This window comes from Xenopus laevis, chromosome 9_10L (assembly GCF_017654675.1).
Source record: "Xenopus laevis strain J_2021 chromosome 9_10L, Xenopus_laevis_v10.1, whole genome shotgun sequence".
Classification (NCBI taxonomy): domain Eukaryota; kingdom Metazoa; phylum Chordata; class Amphibia; order Anura; family Pipidae; genus Xenopus; species Xenopus laevis.
The window spans coordinates 5,955,089-5,968,430 of NC_054387.1; the positions used below are offsets into that span (position 1 = coordinate 5,955,089).

Genomic DNA, 13,342 nt, shown 5'->3' on the forward strand with positions numbered 1-13,342 from the left:
TAAGTGGGGGGTGGACAGAGATATAATTCCATAATAGCCAGAATGATGAAGGTTGCCTGTCCATGGTTTAACAAGCCATGAAGGGGCTGCCTGGAGGAGGAGGATGGTAATTGCAGACCTGCAAACCATTTAAAGATCCCAGAAATACACCCACACGTTTCATGTCAGTCAACCAGCTATCCAAAGGAACGTTTCCTCCACGCTGACTCAAGCACTTGTTAGACATAAGAACGGCCACTTACAGGAGGAAGCAAATACATGCAGAAGGAAAAACATACATTGAATAGCTCTGCATGTCACTAAGTAAAGCAATTATGTGTAAAGGGCAGGAGGAGTGAAAATCAGCCTAAGATTACATGCCGGAACAGCTCGTACAAGTACACATTATAAGAAGGATCTCCTAGTACTCACACACAAAGAAACAAGCAGCACCCACTATCTACCCATTTCTTAATCATAACTCCCGGCATTACCCTAAAAGCCTATTGTACACATATAACCAGAGCTTAGCAATGGACAATGAGACTGCCCAGTGTTCCTTTATCTCAGGGGACCTACATGAAGTCAAAGAATTTGATTCACAACCCAAAAATGTGTCCATTATGACAATGCATATGGTTTTTAAAATAGGCATGTTCTATGTGGAGGGAAATGGGGAGGGAACACGAAAAACAACCATTTAAAAAAAAAAAAGTCAGGGGGCTTCCCAGTCCACACGGTGACGCTCTAGTCAATCTGTGGTATAAATGACAACGATGGACTCAAACCGCCAGCTTTTTTTCTTACATATGCACAGATCACAAAATATTCAAATTTGTCTGAATGGACAGACACTATTTCTAAGGAAATTTCTACATATGAGCAGGGAAATATTGTCTGTATATAAAATGTACTTTGTGTCCATAATACAATACTAACTGTCAACGGCAGGTGGCAGTGCAGGACTGTGAGTAATGGAAACCGTCCAATTCTAGGACAATCCTCACACATGTTGTGTTGCCCCTGCTATTCTCCTGCACTCACACCCCACGCCCATCTCTGTCACCAGTGCCAAATTTTCCTCTGTGTACAGTAATAACACATTCCAAGGAACATTTTCGTGCCTCTCTGCCAGCATTTACAGGAGGGGGGTGTTTTGGAAATGTGTGTGTTTGGTCTCCAGCGCAGAAATAAAATCGGACAATTTGCCAGAAAGGAGAAGGGAGCACATAGCATCCGTCCCCCGACGTTATAAAATCATAATGCAACATAAAACACCCAAGGCGTGGGGCAACGGCACAGGAAGTGCAATAGTTCTACAGGATGCAGATCAGACGGCAGAAGGCCTAAAGCTATAATGAGCCCCTGATTAATCCGTTTACACCCTGTTTTCTACTTTAAAAATCAGCCCAGGGCCAAACGTCAGACAGCCCTACTTTATATAAGCAACAGGGCCCTGCAAATCCTATTACACCCCAGCCCTGATGGCTGCCATGTGCCCACTGGCCAGTGCCTGGAGCTGATTGATCAAACAGAAGGAAAACTCCACCTGCTGCCAACTTTATGTAGGCTCCAAATACCTGGGTGCAGCGCTAGAAATGTCTAGTGAAAAGTAGACTGGTAGGCAATGATGATGAGGAGGAGACTGGGAACATAGGGCAGGCTAAAGCCAGGGACTTTCCAAGTCAGATGATTCATTTTTTATATCATTATTTCTTAAGGGCAATATAAATGAGAAACAATAGCATAATATATACTGTATATATAACCATCAATATTTATTGTGCCCAGGGAGCCTTCTTTGGCTGCATTATAGTTTACGAGCTGCAATAATATTCCTCTTATCCATAAACTCCAAGTATTACCCTATACTAAGCATGATTCATCAGCAACAGCCCCCTAAGTTTGGTCATAGCCTGTATAGAGAGATCACATAAAACTACAGCAGCAGAGGTATTCCCCTGTACTAAGCACAATTCAGCAGGAACAGCCCCCTAAGTTTGCTCATAGCATGTACAGAGAGATCCCATACAACTATGGAAGTAATAGGCACAATGTACAAGAATAGTGTCCCATAATGGTATATAATGTGCGGTTATTTCCCTGCTGTACATTGTCATATCACAGGCCAACTTGTACAGGAATTGTGCTGTTCCTTCTCCAAGAGTCGACATTCCTTTACAATAAAGTATTAGGTGCAAAAAAGGGAGTTTGTTAGTTTAGCGGGTAATTAACATAAGAATGTACACCCTGCCTGTGGGTTTTACCGGATTACACAGCACAACACAATGTGTCGCAGAGTAAATAAGGCCTGAGCGACACGGCTGTTACTCAGATACGTATTTATTTTGAGAGAGGTGACAAAAATCTCGACAGGCAGGCTTATGTGTGTCTCTTCTTTCACGTAATATCTGTTGACATTCTTATAGTACATTCATAAATATCCATACTCTGATACTTTAGGGGCCTTTGCCTGATTAAATCTAATTGTGTTTTCATTCCGACTACCCTTTTAGAATTTTAGATTCCATTTACCCCAATATCCTACTGCTATTAATCAAATCCTAATCAACAGGTTGGTCCATTACAACCTGCACCCAATGACTTCTGTCAAAGTCGGAAATCAGTTAGGACATTGCCTTTTGGACAAAGCCAAAGCATGTTGCGCCATGGGTCACACTAAACACACAGTTATCTCTGTACACTCAATGGGAAGCAGCTAGTTGCATGTGACATTTGGACCACAGCCACGAATTGCCTAATGTGATGGACAACAGAATTTATTAGCAATGCGATGGAGATACAGCTATGTGTGAGCAGATATGAGATACACTGGAGGCTACATAGGGTGTAATGAGTGTAAATGTTTATTTACAATTTAGGATATCCCTAGAGATATTGGAGTTAAGCAATACACATGCCGACAACCAGACTGAGTAGGACATTATTTGGCAGTGTATGGGGCCCTCCAGATAACCTGTCAATGCACTGCTTTTCTTACAGGTGTCCCCTAACCCGCATTATGCTTCGGTGTTTGGTCCCATGGCCAAACAATCAGGTCATCTAAATTTGGCCCAACATTGGTTGCCAAATCAGGTAAAAATCCACTCTTTGTAAGACCTCTCTAAGAACTAAACTCCACAAAAGATTTTGATCACATTTTGTAGGTTAGATCTTATCTGATCTATGCAACATCACACAACAGCACAAGATTTTATAGGATGCTTCAAAATCAGATTCCCCACAACTGTAATGTAATGTCAAATCAGATAAAGTCGGATGGAGTCTTTTGCTCATGCGTTTACATCTGACAGTCAATGTATTTCAAAGAGGAAAAAAAAGGCTTTCCGACAACATCGGTTTTTATCTTGTCAATTTAGATGCAGCATGTTGCGTATCCATCCGACAGGCGTGTTGTGTCGGATGGCAAATGATTCATGTAATTTATCCATCAGATTTTATATATTATATTTAAACCCATGTGACTACATCTGACTTGCGGGGTGCGTTATGTCGATCCTACAAAATTTCCCATGGAGTTAAGCCCTTGATGTTCGAATCTTATACCTAATGACCGGCTGTACTGCTACGAGATCATGTTTTCATAGATGTTTACCTTGGAAAGACTGAAAAGTTTAACTACAAAAAAAAACTGTGTTAAAATAAAAAAAAGACCTTAAGATATCTGCTCTAAGGGTACAGAGTTTTATAATATGGACAGTGCATGTTATTATTTATTATATATTTATAAAGTACCAGCATATTCTGAGTTGTGCAATAGCATGTTAATGCTCCACATAATTATCCAGCACTTAAGGCATATAAAATATATTATACCAGGTCTGAACTGAATCAAAATAGGCCCTGGCATTTTGGGTACACAGAGTCCCAAACAGCCCCCCACAGGCCCAATACACAGCAATTTACAGCACAAAATATCATTGAAGTGTCCTCTATCTCCACTTAATTCAGGACAGACTGTGTATCTTAACTGCCTCACCCATTCATACCAAAATTCAGGGTGTGATAGAGCAGGTTCGTCGGTTGCAGTGGTGTGTTTCGGATCTCTCATCCTGTAACACCTCCAGGCTAAATAACCCTGACCAGAAAGTAATAATAAACCCCTATGTGATTCACTGCATCAGTCAACTGAATAGAGATTCTTGGATTACTGTAGGCAGAATACCAGCAGGGTTATATTAAAGCTATAGATTATTAGCAGTAGTCAGGCAAACCATGCTGCAACTTGCGAGGACCCTACCTATGTCTGGTCTTAAGCCACCAGACTTGGCCTAAAAGGGAATGGGGGGTTGTCAGCACGGTATAGCCATGATAATTTCTGCCTTCTGACCAACTCAATAAAATTGTTGCAGGCTAAGTATAATGCCTTTGGATTACAGCAGCCCCTCTAACAGTCCGACCATGTATCGAACTGCCTCACCAATTCGATATTTAGAAGTTGATTCCTACTAAAACTTAACCTTTATATAAAGTCATTTAAAATATTGATTATGGGTTAAGATCTTTAAAAAAGTAATAAGAGAAAAAAATTGAGATAATCTCGCTCCTGTATCAGGGAGTAAGTGGTGGAGCAGGTTCGCCAGTTGCAGCGGTGTGTTTCGAATCTCTCATCCTGTAACACCTCCAGGCTAAATAACCCTGACAAGAAAGTAATAATACACCCCTACGACATTTACTACATCAGTCTATCGGATCGAGATACTTGGATTACTGTAGGCAGAATACCAGCAGGGTTATATTAAAGTTATAGGTCAGTAGCAGTAGTCAGGCAAACAATGCTGCAACTTGCAAGGACCCTACCTATGTCTGGTCTTAAGCCACCAGACTTGGCCTAAAAGGGAACAGGGGGGTGTCAACAGGTATAGCCATGACAAATTCTGCCTTCTGACCAATCTAATTGAATTTGCTGGCTAAGTATAATGCCCCTAGATTACAGCAGCCCCTCTGTTAGTCCAACTGTGTACCTAGCTGCACCACCCATTCAATATTTAGAAGTTGATTCCAGCTATACTGAAAAAAGTAATAGAGATAAAATTTTAGATAATCTCGCTACTGCATCAGGGACTAAGCAGTGGAGTAGGTTCGCCAGTTGCAGTAGTGTTTTTAGAATCTCTCATTCTGTAACACTGCCAGGCTAAATTACCCTGACCTGAAAATGATAATACACCCCTATGAGAGTTACTGCATCAAAGTCATCAACTGGATATGGATTCTTAGGTCACTGTTAGCAGAATACCAGCAGGGTTATTAGAAGTAGTCAGGCAAACCATGCTGCAACTTGCGAGGACCCTACCTATGTCTGGTCTTAAGCCACCAGACTTGGCCTAAAAGGGAACGGGGGTTGTCAGCACGGTATAGCCATGATAATTTCTGCCTTCTGACCAACCTACTTGAACTTGTTGCTGGCTAAGTATAATGCCCCTGGATTACAGCAGCCCCTTTGCTGGCTAAATAACCCTGACCAGAAAGTAATAATACACCCCTAAGAGATTCGCTGCATTAAAGTCAACGGGATAGAGATTCTCAGGTCACTGTAGGCAGAATATTATATTAAAGCTATAGGTCATTAGCAGTAGTCAGGCAAACCATGCTGCAACTTGCGAGGACCCTACCTATGTCTGGTTTTAAGCCACCAGACTTGGCCTAAAAGGGAACGGGGGGTTGTCAGCAGGTATAGCCATGATAATTTCTGCCTTCTGACCAACCTACTTGAATTTGTTGCTGGCTAAGTATAATGCCCCTGGATTACAGCAGCCCCTTTGCTGGCTAAATAACCCTGAACAGAGAATAATAATACACCCCTACGAGATTTAATGCATCAAAGTCTTCAACTGGATATGGATTCTCAGGTCACTGTAGGCAGAGTATTATAGTAAAGCTATAGGTCATTAGCAGTAGTCAGGCAAACCAAGCTGCAACTTGCGAAGAAAGTAATAATACACCCCTACGACATTTACTACATCAGTCTATCGGATCGAGATACTTGGATTACTGTAGGCAGAATACCAGCAGGGTTATATTAAAGTTATAGGTCAGTAGCAGTAGTCAGGCAAACAATGCTGCAACTTGCGAGGACCCTACCTATGTCTGGTCTTAAGCCACCAGACTTGGCCTAAAAGGGAACAGGGGGTTGTCAACAGGTATAGCCATGACAAATTCTGCCTTCTGACCAATCTAATTGAACTTGCTGGCTAAGTATAATTCCCATAGATTACAGCAGCCCCTCAGTTAGTCCAACTATGTACCTAACTGCACCACCCATTCAATATTTAGAAGTTGATTCCAGCTATAACTTCACTTTTATATAAACTCATTTGAAATATTAACCGTGAGGTTCAGAACTGAAAAAAGTAATAGAGATAAAATTTGAGATAATATCGCTACTGCATCAGGGTCGAAGCAGTAGAGCAGGTTCGCCAGTTGCAGTAGTGTTTTTAGAATCTCTCATTCTGTAACACTGCCAGGCTAAATAACCCTGACCTGAAAGTAATAATACACCCCTACGAGATTTACTGCATCAAAGTCATCAACTGGATATGGATTCTCAGGTCACTGTTAGCAGAATACCAGCAGGGTTATTAGAAGTAGTCAGGCAAACCATGCTGCAACTTGCGAGGACCCTACCTAGGTCTGGTCTTAAGCCACCAGACTTGGCCTAAAAGGGAATGGGGGGGTTGTCAGCACGGTATAGCCATGATAATTTCTGCCTTCTGACCAACCTACTTGAACTTGTTGCTGGCTAAGTATAATGCCCCTGGATTACAGCAGCCCCTTTGCTGGCTAAATAACCCTGACCAGAAAGTAATAATACACCCCTAAGAGATTCGCTGCATTAAAGTCGATGGGATAGAGATTCTCAGGTCACTGTAGGCAGATTATAGTAAAGCTATAGGTCATTAGCAGTAGTCAGGCATACCATGCTGCAACTTGCGAGGACCCTACCTATGTCTGGTCTTAAGCCACCAGACTTGGCCTAAAAGGGAATGGGGGGTTGTCAGCACGGTATAGCCATGATAATTTCTGCCTTCTGACCAACCTACTTGAACTTGTTGCTGGCTAAGTATAATGCACCTGGATTACAGCAGCCCCTTTGCTGGCTAAATAACCCTGACCAGAAAGTAATAATACACCCCTAAGAGATTCGCTGCATTAAAGTCGACGGGATAGAGATTCTCAGGTCACTGTAGGCAGAATATTATAGTAAAGCTATAGGTCATTAGCAGTAGTCAGGCAAACCATGCTGCAACTTGCGAGGACCCTACCTATGTCTGGTCTTAAGCCACCAGACTTGGCCTAAAAGGGAATGGGGGGTTGTCAGCAGGTATAGCCATGATAATTTCTGCCTTCAGACCAACCTACTTGGACCTGTTGCTGGCTAAGTATAATGCCCCTGGATTACAGCAGTAGTCAGCTGAGACTGCTATTTGGGGGCAATAAGCAAGAGGCCATTTCAAGCAGTAAAACCTACAGCCCAATAACAACCCTCCTCCTCGCTTATATAGTCGCTTCCTTTTGTCCTCCCAAATAGCGACTAAAATAAGACGCACAGTCCATTCTAAACCAATTGCTGGTTAGCACAGCGTTATTGTGGGTCCCCTGAAAAAAAGTAGCATATAAAAATCCTACATATAACCAGCTGTAAGATTACACTGCGCCACCGCGACCGACCACCCACCCTCCTTTCCGCCCTCTCGCCCAAGCGAAATAGGAGTGCGCTTCCGGTAGCATGAACGCCTTCCGCCTATAGGATGTACCAGCTGTCAATCATAGTATCCCGCTCTTTGCCGAGTACGCGTCGCCTGCTGGGGGGAAAAACTACAATTCCCAGAAGCACCCGGCTAGCAGTTAGGCCGCGGGACATTGTAGTTCGTACAATAGCAGGCGCCTCAACGTATATTATTGTCAAATAAATATTTGTTTGCCGAAAGACAAAGACTGCTACTACACTTTCTGTGTGGAGATTTAACAATAACTCGGCGTCTGTCGAAGTCACAAATAAGAAAAAATGGTGGGCGGGCTCAGTATGTTAGTCACGGTGGCTGCTTCTACTCCAGCCCCAGGAGTGATTGAGAAGTAGCTCGACTCTAGTGGAATCCAGGTCTGGACTGGGAGTCAAATAGGCCCTGGCATTCCAAGTACACAGAGGCCCAAAACATCCTCCACCAGCCCACTAAATAGTGACTGTCTATGGGACCTTACAGAAGCCCTTCTGGCATTTGCCAGAACCCACAGATTGTTAGTCCGGGCCTGGTGGAATCTGTCATCAATATACTGCGAATATGGGTTTATTGTTGAACTGCCCCTCACACAAACAAACTAGAGTTACTTGTATTTAATGGGGTACCGCTTTTGGTAAATACAGTCACATCCAACCTCCCATTGCGTGTTGCGTGGGGATTATGGGAGTTTTAGTTCTGCTGAGATACAGGACTAGTGTAGTGTAGTTTCTGGTTTAAGAGTAGTAGGTATAAGTGCCACTTGTCTTCCATTTCCAGAGACAGCCCATGGTATTGCCCCCTGAATAAACGATGCCCTTGGTATTGCTGCTGGCCTTGTCAATATAACTGGCATCTAACATCATCCTTATAAAATACCAGCTGGGGGCTACCCTGTGGTACTTTATATCCCACTTAGTAATTCCCCTCATGTATGTACACCCGCAGCACTGTGGGGAATTCTGAAAAGTGCAGTTTACCTCAGAATTGGAGTTATAAAGGATTAAAACAATGGTTTGTGACAGAAAATCATCTAAAAGTCAAATACATTTTATTTACCTCAAAAAGTTTTTTTTTATTTTGCCAATTTAAAGGAAGGGTGCCAGGTAGTTAGGCACTCAGTGATTCTAGTACCTTTCCTCCTACCCAGGCCTTGACTTGGATTCAGAATAGGCACTGGTATGTCAAGTGGCGCATTGAATGCCTGGGATATGGAATAAAGTGTCAGCTTGCGTGTGAAACAGGTAAGGTACACTCAGCCAGGCCCGGACTGGCAATCTGTGGGTTCTGGCAAATGCCAGAGGGGCTGCTATAAGATACCATAGAAAGTCAGTATTTAGTGGGCTGTTGGGGCCCTGTGTGGGCTTATTGGGCCTCTGTGTACCTGAAATGCCAGGCCAGAAGAGCTTTGTAGAAGACACACACAACACAGACCCAAAAATTCTTATCATGGGATAGAGGAATCGGCCACCTCACAACAAGGGTAAGAAGAATTTCATTGGCACATTGGAGTTGCGATAGCAGGGCAAGCCCTTGCAATTTTATTATGCAGTTGTGCACAATCGCATAATAAAATTGCAAGGGCTTGCCCTACTATTGCAACTCCGGTGTGCCAGTGAAATTCTTCTTACCCTGAAATGCCAGGGCCTATTTTAATTCTCAGTCCAGGCCTGACCCCAGCCAGCCATCCTCTTTGTCAAAATAATGCGCCAGCCTGGGGTACTTTTTCTGCGAGTGTTGTGCCTACACTATCAGTGTTGCCGTCACCACATAAACCTGAGAGCATGCGCAGTACACAAATCAGCAAACAAAATGGCAGTTTGGCATCACAGGTAAAGTACCATCATGCCTAACATTTACTGTACCTTTGTGAATAACCCCAACGTGTAATTGGAAATCTTAAAGGAGAACCAAACCCCCTACCCTACACAGACCCTGCTCCCCCCCTGCCTAGGTGTTAACCTCAGTAAATGCCCCTAACTCTTTACTTACCCCTCATTGCAGATTCAGGCATCGGAGTTCACGGGCGCCATCTTCTTCTCTTCGGTAATCTTCAGGTCTTCTTCTGGAGCTTCTGCAATTTCGGTCACTTTCGGCGCATGCGCAGTTGTCAAAAACCAGAAGACTGCTCCAACTGAGCATGGATCGTTTGTTGAGGAGGGTGCCGATCCCTCCAACGCTGTGCACCAGGCGCTGAACTTTCGAAGGCCAGGGTGTGTGCGAGCGGGCTACACTACTCACCAACTGAGCATGCGCCAATGCAGCACTTACTTCACGAAGATTACCGAAGAGAAGAAGATGTCGCCAGTGAACTCTGAAGCGCTGAATCTGCAACAAGGGGTAAAGAAAGAGTTAGGGGCATTTACAGAGGGTAACACGCAGGGAAGGGGGTCTATGTAGGGTAGGGGATTTTAATATAAAGGGTTTGGTTCTCCTTTACATTGATGCATTCAGACAGGCTGTATTTGATATTCTCTCTAATACCTTTATTCGGTCTTAATTTCAGGTTAAAGGGGGATCACCCAAAATGTTTTATTTTTACAAAATTAAAGTAAACGTAATTATAAGAAACTTATACTTTCATTAAAAACTGTTATTTAAAGAAAAAAAAAGTTATTTGTAAATGTAGTTGCTATTGAAAGCAGTATCTGTCTGGCTGTTAATTTCTCCTGCCCTGCTGGATACGACTTCTGAAACAATGTAGCCAAAAGCAGCTAATTAACAGACCTGGGGTAGAACAGGCATTTGCTACGCCGTTTCAGGAGTCAGAGATATAAACAAATCATGCTGTCCGTAGTAACATTTACATATATCTTTTAAAAATTCATAAATGTATATCTGAAAATTATATTGGATTGAGATCCCCTTTAAACTGCATTGTTTTAATATAAGATAACCTTACAGTATGCATTGCAATTTATTTTTACTATTTTAAATGGGCACCACAAATATACCCAGGGGTTTACCTAGAATGCTTGTGCCATCTGTCAGAGACCATACAGGTATGTTGTGGTTGTAGTGTGATGTTGTTCTGGAGGCTCAGCCCTGTGTAGAAGTAATTAACAAAGTTCAACCCTTTGGCTCTGTGCCCTCGGATATACAGATACAGATAAATGATTATCTTGATACATAGATGATTGATGATAAATGATTAATGCTTGAAACATCCCACAAGCACATCACAAGTGTAATTAAAATATACTAGTGGCGTGGGGTATTAATATGCAAGGCAAACACACAGCTGGCAGGGCATGAACAGTAGGAGTTGTGTGTGTCTGGCACAGGTAGGCGGTGGAGCCCACGCCATCTGCGCATTTGTAATGTATTAACCCTGCGCATAAAGTGCATCCATTTGCCAAATAATAGGCCACTGACACACTTTAGTGTAGTTTGCGGAAAACTATGTGGGTGCAGGCAAATACAGAAAACAAACCCGAATATACTTACTTTTCCTCTAGGGCCCAGTACAGGGGGACTATTTGGGGCATCTTGTTACATATTGACCAGTACAGGTATTGGATCTGTTATCCGGAAACACGTTATCCAGAAATCTCCAAATTTATGGCAAGGCCATCTCCCATAGAGTCCATTTTAATCTTCAAATGTTTAAAAACGATTCCCCTTTTCTCTGTAATAATAAAACAGTACCTTGTTCTTGATCCCAACTAAGATATAATTCATCCTTATTGGAGTAAAAACAAACCATTTATGTTTAAATTAAATTTTAGTAGAATTAAGGTATAGAAATCCAAATTACGGAGAGAACCCTTATCCAGAAAACCACAGGTCCCATAACTGTACTAAATATTGTTTTTTATGGCTTTTGCAATAGTGGAGCACCCACTGGCACCCTTAATTACTTAATTACTGAGCCTCTGAGGAGGCGCGAAACGCGTCAGGCTTTGGTCCTTGTAAATGTTTTTGTACTTTTGCATTTTTATCATTTTTGGGAATACTCACTTTTATCTTTTTGGTACCCTTTTGCACCCTTAATTATAATGATATAAAATTAAATAAACCCAATAGGCTGGTTTTGCTTCCAATAAGGATTAATTAAATCTTAGTTGGCCTGGGATCAAGGTTGGTTTTTATTTATTTTATTTTTGCATGCAGGAAAAATCACCCCATAAGATGAATATACATGAGTGTGCTGACTGTGCTGAGCCCGGCCTGCGCTCTCCATTCCTCTGACCAGGTTATATGGGAGTTATTGTTTATATATTTGTCTTTACACAGGAGTGGCTTCCTAATGCTGATTACGTAGGACTCTTTCTGGAAACTAATATTTTATATTTATGTTTTACATATTAAAAGCAATAGAGAAGCAAAAGGGATTGGTTTCTCTGACCAGAGCATGTTTAAACTCTTCCAGGAGCTGGAATTAGATACTTTTAGGGAAAAGGGGCTCAGGCTCAAAATTTAATTATTGGAAACCCTTTAAATTCCCCATTACCTAAATATTTTTGGGGCTTTCTTATTCCTGACTAACACATTTTCCCATCACTTACATGGTGCCAAGGTCAAAGATCGGGAATTTACCTAGAAGGGCGAACAAAAATTCCACTATAATTAGGATGTTAAAAACATATTTTTTTTATAAAATACTATTTAGCTGTTAAATTCAAATTTCAGTTCCCTTTAATTTAATCTTCACTAATATAAATGGATTTAGTCCCCAAGTAGAAAATGATGTAGAATTCCCGTTAAACTCACTTTTAGTATGACGTGGAGAGTGATATTCAGAGACAATTTGCAGTTGGTTTTAATTATTTGTGTTTTTTGAGTTATTTAGCTTTATATTCAGCAGCTCTACTGTTTGCAATTTCAGCCATCTGGTTGCTAGGGTTCAAATTATCCTAGCAACCATGTATTGATTTGAATAAGAGCTTGACATATGAATAGAAGAGGACCTGAACAGAAAGCAGTTTAAGAAAAAGTAACAATAAATGAGTAGCCTTACAGAGCATTCGTTATTAGATGGGATCAGTGACCCCCATTTGAAAGATGGAAAGAGTCAGAAGAAAGCAAATAATTTAAAAACAATACATTAAAAAAAATGAAGACCAATTGAAATTAAAGTAAACCACCCCTTTAAAGGAAGATATAAATGATCTCAGGCATGCAAGAGATGGGACACAGAGCAGTAGATGCACTTGCGCTTTCCACTCCAAAAATGTAGCCTGGTGTTTCCCATTCAGTGTAATGAGAGGTGGCAGGGTCAGGGTCAGCAGGGGTCAGGGTCAGCAGTTCTCCACCAACTGACCTAATGGAAGAATTAATGGAGATCCCTCTGAATGCCCCCCACCTACAACTCCCAGATCCTGAATGTGGAAGCCAGGGACAATATCCAGCTGCTCAAATTCTAGATTCCAAAATGAATGGGGTTTGGCTACGGCCAAGGAACCACAACCACTTCACGTGGGAATATAATAGTGAGTTATACTGGTGTATCCCCTTCCTTGTGACATCACATTGTAGTCAGGAGTCTAAACTCATTTATAAGCACTGGGCAAAATTGCCCTGAGCTGTAACCTGTGGTAACCAAGCAAATGCTTGCTTTTATTATGCTACCTGCAGCTGGCTGGAAAAGAATATTGCTGATTGGTTGCTATGGGTTGCTGCCCATG

General features: G+C 42.0%; 1 long non-coding RNA gene across 1 annotated transcript; it reads right to left on the reverse strand.

The window, feature by feature from the left end:
- Positions 1 to 2,379: 2,379 nt before the first annotated feature.
- LOC121398286 lies at positions 2,380 to 9,178 on the reverse strand. Its single transcript, XR_005964223.1, has 2 exons — positions 6,082 to 9,178; positions 2,380 to 5,612 (listed from the first exon to the last, which is right to left on the reverse strand). It is a non-coding gene; the product is annotated as an uncharacterized LOC121398286 (long non-coding RNA).
- Between the last annotated feature and the right edge of the window lie 4,164 nt (positions 9,179 to 13,342).